At 33.6% G+C, this 12,909-nt stretch overlaps 1 protein-coding gene across 3 annotated transcripts in view; it reads left to right on the top strand.

Moving 5' to 3' along the window:
* Positions 1–5,965: 5,965 nt before the first annotated feature.
* LOC124361989 (arylsulfatase I-like) overlaps positions 5,966–12,909 on the top strand; it is a 178,035-nt gene continuing 171,091 nt past the window's right edge. Inside the window, exon 1 of one of the 3 annotated variants that reach the window (XM_046816108.1) lies at positions 5,966–6,200. The gene's annotated coding sequence lies outside the window, so the exon portion shown is untranslated. Of the gene's footprint in view, positions 6,201–7,576; positions 7,651–12,909 lie in introns of those variants that run through there. The other 2 variants (XM_046816112.1, XM_046816111.1) reach the window with 2 other exon arrangements.

The raw sequence follows: 12,909 nt of genomic DNA, 5'->3' as shown, positions 1-12,909 counted from the left end.
AGGAATCAAGAATACAGTTATTTAAGATAGCCATGTAAACTTGAGTAGCCAGAGTAATATGGTCATAGGGTTGATATTTCGTAGTGTGGAATAGTATTTAGACCTGAACCACTGAGAGTCAGTTGAAGTAAACATGTTTCGAGGATAACAGAAGTTTCCCGATAATTCCTTTCTTTTAAAATATTTAGCATTTTTATTTCTTACTAAGAGTTTAAAATAAACCCTCAATGCATGCGTGTTGATTTCTTCAGTAGCTGTCAAGTTATAAAGGACATATCGAGTTAGGAGTTCCCAAAGGTTCTTACTTGGGTGCTACAATGTTTAATAATTGGCGCATTGCTGCGTGATTTATTTCTTCTATGGTGAAAGAGGGGTGATATAGTGTGTGGTGTTTTATAAATTATATAAAATGTATAAAGGGAATTAATAATTTTAATGCACATATATTAAAAATTAACTTAATGTAATAAAAACATTTGTAATTTGGCAAACATAGCGTATAATTATTGGAGAATCGTTTAAATTTCATTCCAACTTTTCAGTAAACTTGCTTTTTGTGTCAGTGTGTCAGATGGATTTAAAGAGGAGGAAGTCGTCAAAGAAAGTCTCCCAAAGTGCTAATTCTTGAGTGGCGTTACGTCAAAGGGGAAGAAGGAAAACACTCTAATACGTGCGTGGTTGCTTAACGTTTCCTGAGACAAGTGTTCTACATTTCTCAACCTTTTCCTTATTTTATACAGGTCTATTTCTTTCTTATTATTTCATCACTTTTATGATTTCCTTATTCAATTATATGTATTTATGTAATTCTCTTAGATTATGGGTAAACATCCATCGACATGCCGCGGTAAAAATAGACTAACTAGTTTCTTTGCTTAGTCGTTCACATAATAAATATATTCACTAACGTTTATTCTTGAAAATATCTTCCTGCCTACGCAACTGACCTAAATATTTTCCACCATCTTAGTCGCAAATTTGAACTGGCTCTTCAATATGTGTTGAAGAGTTTATCCGAAAGCCATAAATTTTTATCTCCTGATATTAACGTTTTAGTATTCTTCCACGCTTGTTTATGAAAATTACGAGGAACTGGTTTATAGCTACTAAGGATTCTTTAATTCTTTCCTAAAAATATTCGTCTCATAAACGATGATTTTACTTCTTAGTACAATTTAGTTACGAATCCATAGAATCAAATGTCAATTAGTGTTAAGGATAATGTAGAAATATGCAGTTGTGTGTATATATATATATATACACAATAATACACGTGTTGAACTGCATATTTCTACATTATCCTTAATCACAAAATTACTTGCTCCGCCGGGACTCGAACTCGGATCTCTCACTTCGAGTCCCGGCGGAGCAAGTACTTTTTTGTGATTCAATGTTTATTGAAATTAAATAAGGCTATTGCCATTTATACAAATTTAATATATATATATATATATATATATATATATATATATATACATATTGGTGTATGTATATAAAAAACTATTGGTTTTGAAAGGCCTTGTCCAAAAAATAAACACTATTAGAAAAGTTTTGTTTTAATACATATATAGCGAGTATATGTTTAAACTGAACAATACGTATTATCGTCGGCATCTTTTAGAAATGGTGAACTGTGCTACAGAAATATCTGCTTGAGAGATATGAAAAGGGTATTTCATATTTTTATTCACATTTACTAATATGACTATTCTTTTCAAATTTCATTATTTTGTTTTTTTGTTGTATGTTTGGGAGAAGGTACGGTTTAAAGAGGTTTAATCTTGGCACTTTATTTTAAATTCTACTAACCAAAAATTCAAAGAAGTATAAATACTTGTGAGTGGAGTAACATATAGGGAAATAATTTATGCTTTTTAAAATCAAATTTGCATTTATAAACTTTCATAAGAGTAGTATAAAAAACACTATATTTTTAGATATCAGTGTTGAGTGCCATGATATGAGAATGGCTATTATAATAGTTGTAAGATATTGGAGTAACATTGAAATATTAATAAAGAAACTATTTTTCAATTAAAAACTATGTAAACATTCCAGAGAAGTAAGTATTTTATCCACGTTGAACTCCAGAAGTAGTTAAATCAATACCATCGACGGTATCAATCATTTAATTAAAAATTTCAAAAATTGTAATAAACTTCACATATTTTATAAAAACGAAATTTTAAATTAACATAGTGTCGTTAAAAAGATTATTTTATGACTCTAAAAGCGATGAAAGTTTCCAAAGTTAAAGACTATTGAAATATTTATGAGTAAAGTCAATACTTATTGATTACCTCAAACTGAATCAACCATCCTTAACATTTATTGTTTCTTATTATCTATTACAAGAAGCTGAGGAAACTTATGCCACACTTAAGCACGGTTTTGGTAATTTCCTAAGTGGCCGAATATTCAACATTTGTAAGATGGAGGATTAGGATCATATCCTTCGAGATCCCATGTTACAGCCTCCATGAACCAGGATTCAGGGCAGAATCTCAGCCATGCTACCTTTTAAGATTGGCAACCTCTACTACACTACCCTCCATCACCATCAACCACTCTCCACCACACTACCCTCCATCACTATCCTCCGCCACACCACCCTCCATCACCATCATACCAACCTCCACAGCAACACTCTCTCCATCACCATCATAGCATCCTCCACCACACCACCCTCCATCACCACCATACCACCCTCCACCACATTACCCTCCATCACTATCATACCACTCTACACTACACTACCCTCCATCACCATCAACCACCCTCCATCACTATCATAAACCCTCCACCGCACCACCCTCCATCACCATCACACCACACTCCATCACAACCCACCATTAACTTGGGCCTCTCTTCCAGCCTCTAACGGTAGACGAAGGCATGGAAGGAAGTGGTCCTCAAAAAGCTTCAACTATCATCTTCCATAGTTTCAAGTTTTATTTATCTATTAAGTTGTTTTTATACGCTAACATCTACATATATTTGGTAAGTATGTCACTCCTAACATTAATTATATGTTTATACTTAAGATAAGAAGATGAGGAAACCTACCATTGCTCAGACCTAAAAGGATCTTTGCTCTGCATCCAAAGCGACAGAATGTGTAAGGTTGGGTGTAGAGCCCGCTTCCCATAGAAATCCCGTGAGAATGGATAACGGTTACTACTCCACATGTCACCTTGGAAGAAAGGGGGCTAGCTACTTTCCAGCCTCCTCCAGTCAAAGAGGGCAGTGAAAGCGATGCTTAGACTCAGTCATTTTAGACTTAAATCCTTTTAACGTTATGAGAGCCCCACCCATTCCAACAGTCATCAATTCAACTGGACTTATGGTCATGCCATTGTATCCCAAATCTCGACATTTACGCTAAATGATGTGTCCGCTCCTGGACTTCAAGTGGGTTGCCCAGATTGAAGTGGCACATCGGTTTTTGCTGTACCCGGTATAGACTCTATCGGCGGATACATACCAACCAGAATCGAATTCAACTGGATTATTCATCGTTTTTTTTCCCAAATGCAACCAACATACAGGTTTTTCTGTATCCAGTTTAGGTTGTCCTGGTAGGTATAAACCGTACAGAAATGATCCCTCCTGGGGAAATCATTATTATAGACAATACAGTGTTGTAACATCTGCCCTACTCAATAAAACCGCCTCCTAACAAGCGACCGTAAACAGCTTTACGGCATTTTTATGATGTGCTAGAATAATCGTAGGCGATTTATCCAACGTCACAGCAGATATTGTTTCAGTAATAATCAATAGAGGTACAAGCTAAAGATAATTCTTATATTATAAAAGTTCTTGGTGATTGTATGTACCTATTGTTATATGACAAATATATGAGAGATTCTATGTACCAGTGTTTATGTGATCAAAACTTTCACTGCCGCCTCCAAATTATGACAACTTTCTTACACTGCCGCCCGTTTCAATTATTTTTAAATAAATATAATTTTGTAACCAATTATAATAAAACCATGGGACTTACGTTTTAAAGCTGTGTTCTTACTCTTTCTACGCAAATGCTCATGCATAAATATTTTCAAACAAAATCTGTTGTTTTACAACTGAAAAAATATGTAAAAAAATAAAAAGTTGACCAAAAAACATAAAAGTAGACATAAAACATAAAAATTAAGACATGTACTAGTCTATAACATAGATACATTTCTTATTATTATTGCTGTATTCAGTATTTTCATTCCTGTCACTATAGCTACAAGTATTTACAATTGAAATCCACCTATGTTTAGTGTAGGGGCCTAACCCACTTGTTCCAGGGCCATCATCAAAATCTTCATCAGAAGCTGAAAATAAACAATAAACTGTAAAAATTATTATTATAAAACACAAGAATACAAGTTTTTATTACTATTATGCTATTTGCTTTTTTAGCATGGATGAGTAACTCTTGCAGCACTTGATTGTCTTCAATACTTTCATGATTCATTGTATTTACTCCCAAAACAATCGTACTAAACTAAAACAATAGCAAACGAAACAATAACAATGCAGACGACGAATTAGCCGGCCGCCGCGACGCGACTACGTGTTTGTAAACAAAGCGCTTTTCCAAAATTCCAGATGACTGACATTTTATAGATCATAATCCATAGAGTAAGAAATAAAAACATGGAAATAGCGAATAACTATATTGATAGTTATCACATTTCCCTGAAGGTAAAACCGCAGAAAAAATATTTTAGTGTCTTTCTCACATCACTTTCACTGCCGACAACGTCTTTTGACGGCGCCGAATTTTACAGTTATAAAAATGCATTTAAGAGTATTTAGACTTCGGTAAAAGGCTATTTAGAGTTTAGAAACCGAAGTCTAAATACTCTTAAATGCATTTTTATAACTGTAAAAGTCGGCGCCGTTAAAAGACGTTGTCGTCAGTGAAAGTGATGAGAAAGACACTAAAATATTTTTTCTGCGGTTTTACCTTCAGGGAAATGTGTAACTATTTATCGTAACACATTATAAAAGATCAATAATAATGTTAAAAGTTATATAATAATAAATAACATCTAATTTATGAACCACAATAGGTTATAAAATAATTGAAAATAAGACTACAAAATGTTTGTTACAACACTTGTATTGTTGTAAACACATGTTATACAATCTTTACAGATTCATCAATAAAAATACTCAAGTTAAAATGCATTAAATCTCAAACGCTTGGTCAAAAATTTAGGGTCTTTTTCGTTTAAGGGCCAGCACAAAAGACCATAGCTTGCCTATTCAAAACTCAGATCACGCGATGCTTGCCCTCTGCGCAGCGCTATGCGCTGCTTGCTCTTTTAGAAAAAAATTAACTCGAGCTTGCAAAGTCCAAGCCCAGATCAACTCACCACGCTTTATTGACACACACAAAACTCAGACAGAACTAACGCAGGTTTCATTACAGGCAAAAGATAAGCGGTGCGCGTTTACCACTGATAAGATAAGACGAGTTTATACTAGAAGTAGTACCTGGACTACTGCCCTACGAACTAATAACACAAAAAAAACGATTAAATGCACTGTCAGTCAGGTATAGTATGTTTGTAAGGTGCTGGCCCTGAAACGAAAAAGACCCAAAATTTAATTATCTAACGATACTGATTAAATGTACAACATTAACATCTAAGTACAAAAATTAAAATTAATCTGATTAGATTGCTGAGAGATCTCCCGGCCTCTGAGAAATCATGGCCTTACAGCCGATTAAATTCTCTATTAGATAATTAAACAGATTGAAGGAGGAATTTGTTATGCCTCTTAAAAAATGATGAAACCAAATTCGACGTGATGAATGAAAAGTACTTCGTCACACTCCCTCTCCAACGCTTTAATTCAAGGGAAAGGCCGATCTCGATCAATTGACCCTTGCCCAGCTGATTGAACTTAGGTCTGATAACAGTATTAATAATAGCGGCCGTGACAAGGTTAACTGCTGTTGTTGTAGTCTTGTATCTGTCCACAGTCAATCCACGCCGGAGGGTCCACCCAACTCTTTTGGATGGTTTAAAATATTTTAATTATGTGTCTGTGTCTGTGTTGTGTTTGTGTTTTTAATTTGTGACGACTCATAGTGGATTTTAACATTTAAAAAATTCTAGTTCTGCTTTGACAATGACGTTGAAACACCTAAACCCGTAGGAGCAATATTGTTTTCGGATTTCTTACTAAAGGTATGTAAAATGTTAATAAATGCCCAAAACTCAAACTATCGATGTTCATGAGTAACGAAACATCGAAATAAGTACTTAAACCGAATTACGTTACAGGTATTCCATATTACAGTATAGTTTGGCCGTTTTAATTTTAATCTTAAAAACATTATAATTTTAAGATGATTAAAAAAGTATCTAGGATATGTGTATTTATAAAATGTAACAAACTGAACAGTATAACATTTAATTACCTTATACTATTTTGAAGGATAATCGTCAGATACAAATAAAACATGTACATTAGTGTCAGTAGCAGGTAATTCAGTCGTAACCTATTACCGGGAAACTGTTATTTCAGTAACAGCTGGACCGAATGGTTTGACGTTCTCGGTAAACGGACTGTAGGTCCACGTCATAAAACTGCCGGAAGCATTTCTTACCTACTTCTTAAGGGGTGGACAGTAGGTCCACGGTCCCGTCCTGGGACCTACTGTCCGACTCACGGGTTTCTTCTGACGAGGGGTTGATAAGGGATCGTCGTACTCACACTGCAGCACTTGAATGGATGTTTCGAGATCTAAACTCTATATCTGCTAAATAATTTTCAGTAAACTACATAAGACAGCTGCAAAAAGAATGAAACGAAATTATATACATAAAATAAAATCAGGTTAGTTACGCCATTTCTAACTTAAGAATGTCTGTAACGATTACAGTGTCTACTGGTATATACAGTATTATACAAACGATGGTCCAATATAAGGAATAACTAATACAAACTTACTGTAGATGTTTATGATTCATTAGGACAATGCCAACCAAATTAATCAGATAGTAATATAATGCTATATGGAATTCGTTAAGATATAATCCCTATTAGTAATCCACTTCATATGTGATAGCTTGAGTAAACTGTTGTTAATATTTGCTGCTTTAGCAGTACGCTGTGCGAATGTAGTGGAAGCATCACTGACCAAAATAAAGAATAAGTGCAGATAGAAAAACTAATGCACGGCCAGGTCAGTTTTTAAAAGTAGGACAGTTAGTCCACAGGTGCTGGCGTGGACTAACTGTCCTACCCTGCAGAAAAGTGACGTCAGCCACCCTCGTCAAACTAGGCGTGGACCTACAGTCCTACAATCGACGTTCTCTTAACGACTGGTTTTAGGTTACTCGATAACCAGAAACAGAATAGGCGATGAGGCCAGGAATGAAAATATTAGGCTATGAAATATTGTTACGCGATAGAAGTAGGTTATCATAAATGTGTTACTAGAGTACCAAAGTTAAAGATAACCTTTACAATCGCTCGAATTTGGGTACCTACTATCTCGAGAGATATTATTCTTTTTTCGCCAGAAGTTGCGACACCAAGAAGCGCGCACTGTGGGCCAAGGGCATTTCCGATCGGTTCTTTCCCGACCTCAGACCACGTCTCAGATCGTACAACTTCCCCAAGTCAGATCAGGTAATTTGTCATATTTATAACAAGTACGTATTTATAGCCAAATATGTACAAATATATTTTACATACAAATAGCCAATAGAGAGTAGTATCCCAAAACTTGTATCGCAAAGTGAACATTTTAAATAACCAGTTTATAAGTTTATTAGTCTACCAATCTAAATATTACATTGCAGAGTTAGAGTTAGTGGGTTACACATGTAGATTTAGTCTCAGTTTACTTGCACCTTAATACCGTCATTTTAATAACAGCACGATATTAATACCGAGATTGAGTACATGCTGCAATTTTAACAAGTTACTGGATCGTAATACCTCAACGTGTTATTTCGAAATATGTTGTTGAAAAATAACAGTATTTCCCTTATCTAGCGGCCACTATTCAAACACCACAAATATGATTTAACATTGTTTGAATTAATTTGGGACAATAATGTCGAACTGAATTAAACTTTTAAGATTGTGCTATAGTGAATTTATATTTTTATAACTAAAAGAAATACGCATTTTAGATTATGGAAAATAATACAACTTTATTTATACTAAGTTTGATCAGCGTAGTACTCACAATTGCTTTACAGGGTAAACATGTCTGACAGATTTTCAATTTGTTATGATAGTATTATTATATATCGATGATTCGAATGTTGGGCGCTTATTATACTGCAAGCACAGTAAATTTTTAACATAAGTTAGTACTTATTTAGTTTGTACTACAGTAACATGGAATATTACCTAACATTACTATGCAACATATCATCAAAGTAAATCTCTGTGTACATTGTGATAACAAAATAAAGAACTTTAACTGATTAAACAATTTAAAATAATTATATAAAGTAAAACTGATTATAATGAAATTGTTATGGAGCCTAAATACGTTTTTGGATAAGTACGAAAATTAACACTCTTGGAAAACTTTATTTTGTAGTAGATACAGAACTTTACAATCTAAATAGTGGATGCAATTTCATTAATCCACTGATACAGATTCTTAGTTTTTTATGATTGCAGCTTTTTACAGCTATTTATTACAGCTATATTTTACAGCTTTAATATCATGACCAACCTTGAGCAGTTAGTTTGGAATGATATCACGTGTAACGTGGGAAAAGAGTATGAGCTTGTAAATTTTAAATTCAATTGATTATCAAAATAGCAATTACATTTCGACAAATAATGAACAATACCGTTTAGTAAATATCGAATAGTAATTAAGAATAACGATACACAGATCATTTAAATTCATCAAAAGCCTCTTAACATATTATCCATACTGTCCGTGAAATCAAAATAGACTCTGGCACAACCAGCTGTACAACTGCGCATTTTTGTAGCATATCCAATCTGTCAGGCGTTCAGGCACGATTCAGCTGAGGAAAATTGATAGTATGATGCCAGTTGTAAATTGAGACAAATGACTGACCATGGTGTCGTAGGTTTGGAAAATATGGTTTTGCTTAAGGGCTATCTAATTTATATTCAAGAAAAGTTATTATCAAGGTCAAATAAATGAGGAATACTTCGGGGGAAGTGGATTTAAAATTAAATTCCCCTTAATTTACCAGAAATTTATGTACGCGATACTAATAACACATCGAAACAAAATATGACAAGGCACATTTCAATGTAGCAGAAAGAGATAGATACTGTGAGATAACATTGTGAGAATTGTATGAGAATAGCCAAATTATATGAGTAATTTTTACCAATTTTTAAGGAGAGGCCGATCCTCTCTCAGTTCTTATTCTCCCCGTCGTCAAGGACCACAACACCATGGTCAATCATTTACCAGCATACACAGGTCCTATCGTGGAACTATAGATAAAGATATACCCTCCCTTGTGCACCTGCAACCAGTGAATAAAATAATAGTGTCAATCATTTACCAATGCTTTAAGAGAAACATTTGTATCTCATTTAGCATAAGAGAAACAATTGTATTAAACAACACTGTAAGCATTTCTTCGAAATAATCCAATTTACAATTACGGAAATATACGAAATCGTAAAGAAAGCAATATTATAAATACCATCACTTCAGCAACCTCTTGTAAGTGAGTAGTTTTGCTTGGTAGTTGAATATCAAATGCAGAAACATTTAAGCAAAATGCAAGTTTTACTTTCATGTATTTGCTTAAATAAGTTGCAAATGCTGGAAATTTTAAATTAAATTTAAAAAAAACTAATAAATGCTTGTCTAAAAGCTTTTTCTACTCGTAGATTTCTATTCACTATAAATGGTAATTTTGCTTTAAAATGCCTTAAAAAGCTTTTACTGGATTTTATTTAGTTTGCCCAATAAACTTCCTGAAATGAATATGACAATACATGGTTATTATTCGTTGATATGTTTTATATTTGTCACTTTTTTGAATACTATGTTTCAGCTGTTGGCAATTAAAGAGGAGGCTAATTATCAGTTCTTAAAAGGTCGTGTTTAAGGTTTTTTGAAAACTCTGAAGTTATTTTATAACGTTATCAAAAGTCCGGAATCAGTACTTAAAATTCATTATCCATCATCATAAAAGTAATTAATTATAATTAAGTAAGTTTAATAAAATTTGAACTAGGCGAGTAAAAGTGATCCAACCCAGTTTATTTGAGTTTATGAAAATGCTCATTTGGCTACATACAAAAAATAACGAGACAAATACGTATCAATCACGGAAGTTAATTTTTTAACACTACCGTTTCTTTATATTTTAAGAATTAAAAATAACGACATTATCTCTTTCTGCTACATTGAAATGTGCCTTGTCATATTTGGTTTCGCTGTGTTATTAGTATCGAGTACTTAAGTTTCTGGTAAACTAAGGGGAATTTAATTTTAAATCCACTTCCCGAATAAGTTAATAATAAGTTAAATAAATCAATATTCAGAACAAGAATTTGAAGCTTATGCAGTATTAAAGGCTACCGAAGACAACAAAGAACGCAAACAAAATAAATATAAGCTAGATTGAGTGGGGAGGATGTTCATATATTTGTATCTAGCAATAAAAATACATTTCTTATGAGATAGCTCGGGTTCAAAGTACTGTTGACCATGTACTATACTGGCTCATCTCTTTTTTTCTCTTTGATAAGATCTTTGATTTGATAAGATAGGCTAGGCCAGAGAGCAATGAGGACAGCAGAAAAAGGCTAAAAGAGGATGAGGGAGAGGGATGTACTAAAGAAATGTCATGCGGTATTTCTTCCTCAGTTTTCATTATTACACAGGGTAGGTTTCGTATATGTTACAAGCATAAACATGTGATATTCATGAAAAGAAATACATAATGAAATTTGAAATAATGAACATGATATCATAATGTTAGTTGACAAATATTCCTTTAAATATAATAGTGTTCATTGTATTAATATCCTTAATAGTAGGTTTGTTTTGTAGTTGGATTAAGGATGAATAATGTTGGCTCCAGAAACGTACCACCTGTTATAATCTACTTGGCGTGTACAATGCTTAATTGCGTGTCTGGCTTGTGGTACCCTTCCTTCTTGAGCATAATTGGTCTAATTAATTCTCGTCCCTAAGAGCTACAAAATTATGTTACAGTTATTAGTTTAAAGACATAGGAACCAACGTTTCGTTTTAAATTATAAGTTTTAGGGAGACAGTTGGTAATAGCTAAATAACATAATATTCTTTCCAATTCATTTACGATAATTTAATTTAATGCCTTTTGATGAATAAATATTCAATAGTAAATTTTATTTTTCTTGGAATCAATTAGTTATTTTTTAAGCATAAACATTTGGGTTTTACTATTCTCAAATTTAAAAATGTAAAATAAAACTTTAATAAAGCAGATTTATTGGTTGCATACTTCTGAAAAACACAATTCTCAATCACAGGACCCTCGAGTTTAGAGGCTAGGCAACGCGAGTCATTATTGGCTAGATAAGTTTGATTTCAACTCGGTATTTTAATTAATATTAGCAACGTTCTTGAACATAAGTTCACTTTACTGCAGGTTCACTACGCTTTTGTTGTTGATGATTTAATGTCAAGAAGCTTAAATAATCTGATTTATTATTAAATAACAGAGCCGAAAATCGGTAAAGTGATTTAGACCTTGAAATATTTTGTCTATGTTACAGAGAGCCATCCTCTGTTAAGCCACAACTGACAATATATTATGCATTTCCGTATATCAACTAATTGTGGATGAAACTTAACCAACCTATCAATTGGATTTATCAGTAAGCAAATTACATTTGTTTAGTTATTTTCTTTGCTTTGTTTGAAGGTTATTTTTGACGATAGAAGGATTGTGAAGAAAACAGGATTTTTCCAGACATTTGCCATCGTTCAGTGAAACAAGAAATCAGTAACACTACGTTTCGAGATCTGCAATCTGATCTCTTCTTCAGGTAAAGAACTAACCTAATACATAATTACAAACTAGGTTAAAATAAACAAATCTTACCAAAGCGTTGTGGCACGCCTAAGTCAGGAATCACAACCACTATGTTGTTTGTCAACTTCAGTAACTCTATAAACATGCACTTTATAAAAAACTATACACAACACTAATCATTAAAACTAAAATACGGAATACAGGTCACAATACGTCTTCATTCGTCTACTTATTTTTTTCTTTTGCCTTTTATCCAGCCAACTTCACACTGTGATAGCAAAATACTAATTTGTGATATCTGTTGTGGAGCTGGAGGACACCTTTTAGAATTTACCTGCACTTAAACCCACGTGGGACTCTACCTCAAAATCTTAAGTTGAAAGTTGGTGCTCCAGTAATTTATCTACTTAACCTGATTTCTCGAACACTGGCACGTGACTACTGGTTGCAGCCTTATACAGAACAGTTATTGAATGAACCACCTTCACAGGCTGTGGTGCAGGAGAAGCGTTTTTCTACCTGGGTTCCCCATGATTCCATCCTACTCCCACTTTAAGTTGTTTCAAGAGTGCAGTTTCACACAGCCCAAGTCTTTGAAAATTCCAGGAGTCAATTTAAGGATTAGCTGTTTCACCCATAGTCCAATGTTATGTGCCCTGTTCACGTGTAAGCTCTACTGGCAGTCTGGTAATTATTGCAGTATGAGAGGTGAACATAAAGTGTTGTTATCAGTAATTTTTATGAAAGTCTGTTTTTTGTTAAGTACTTCACTATCGGAAGCTTCATGTCTCAGTCGGGGCAAATAAAAGTATTTTCATCACTTCAAACCAAAAGCTGTCGTCAACGAAATAATTTGTACAACACTACACCATAGCAAATCACGGGTACTTTCAGCTCG

This window comes from Homalodisca vitripennis, chromosome 5 (genome assembly GCF_021130785.1).
Source record: "Homalodisca vitripennis isolate AUS2020 chromosome 5, UT_GWSS_2.1, whole genome shotgun sequence".
NCBI classification, from domain to species: Eukaryota; Metazoa; Arthropoda; class Insecta; order Hemiptera; family Cicadellidae; genus Homalodisca; species Homalodisca vitripennis.
Note: the sequence above shows the minus strand (reverse complement) of the source record. Positions and strands in the feature narration are given on the sequence as shown.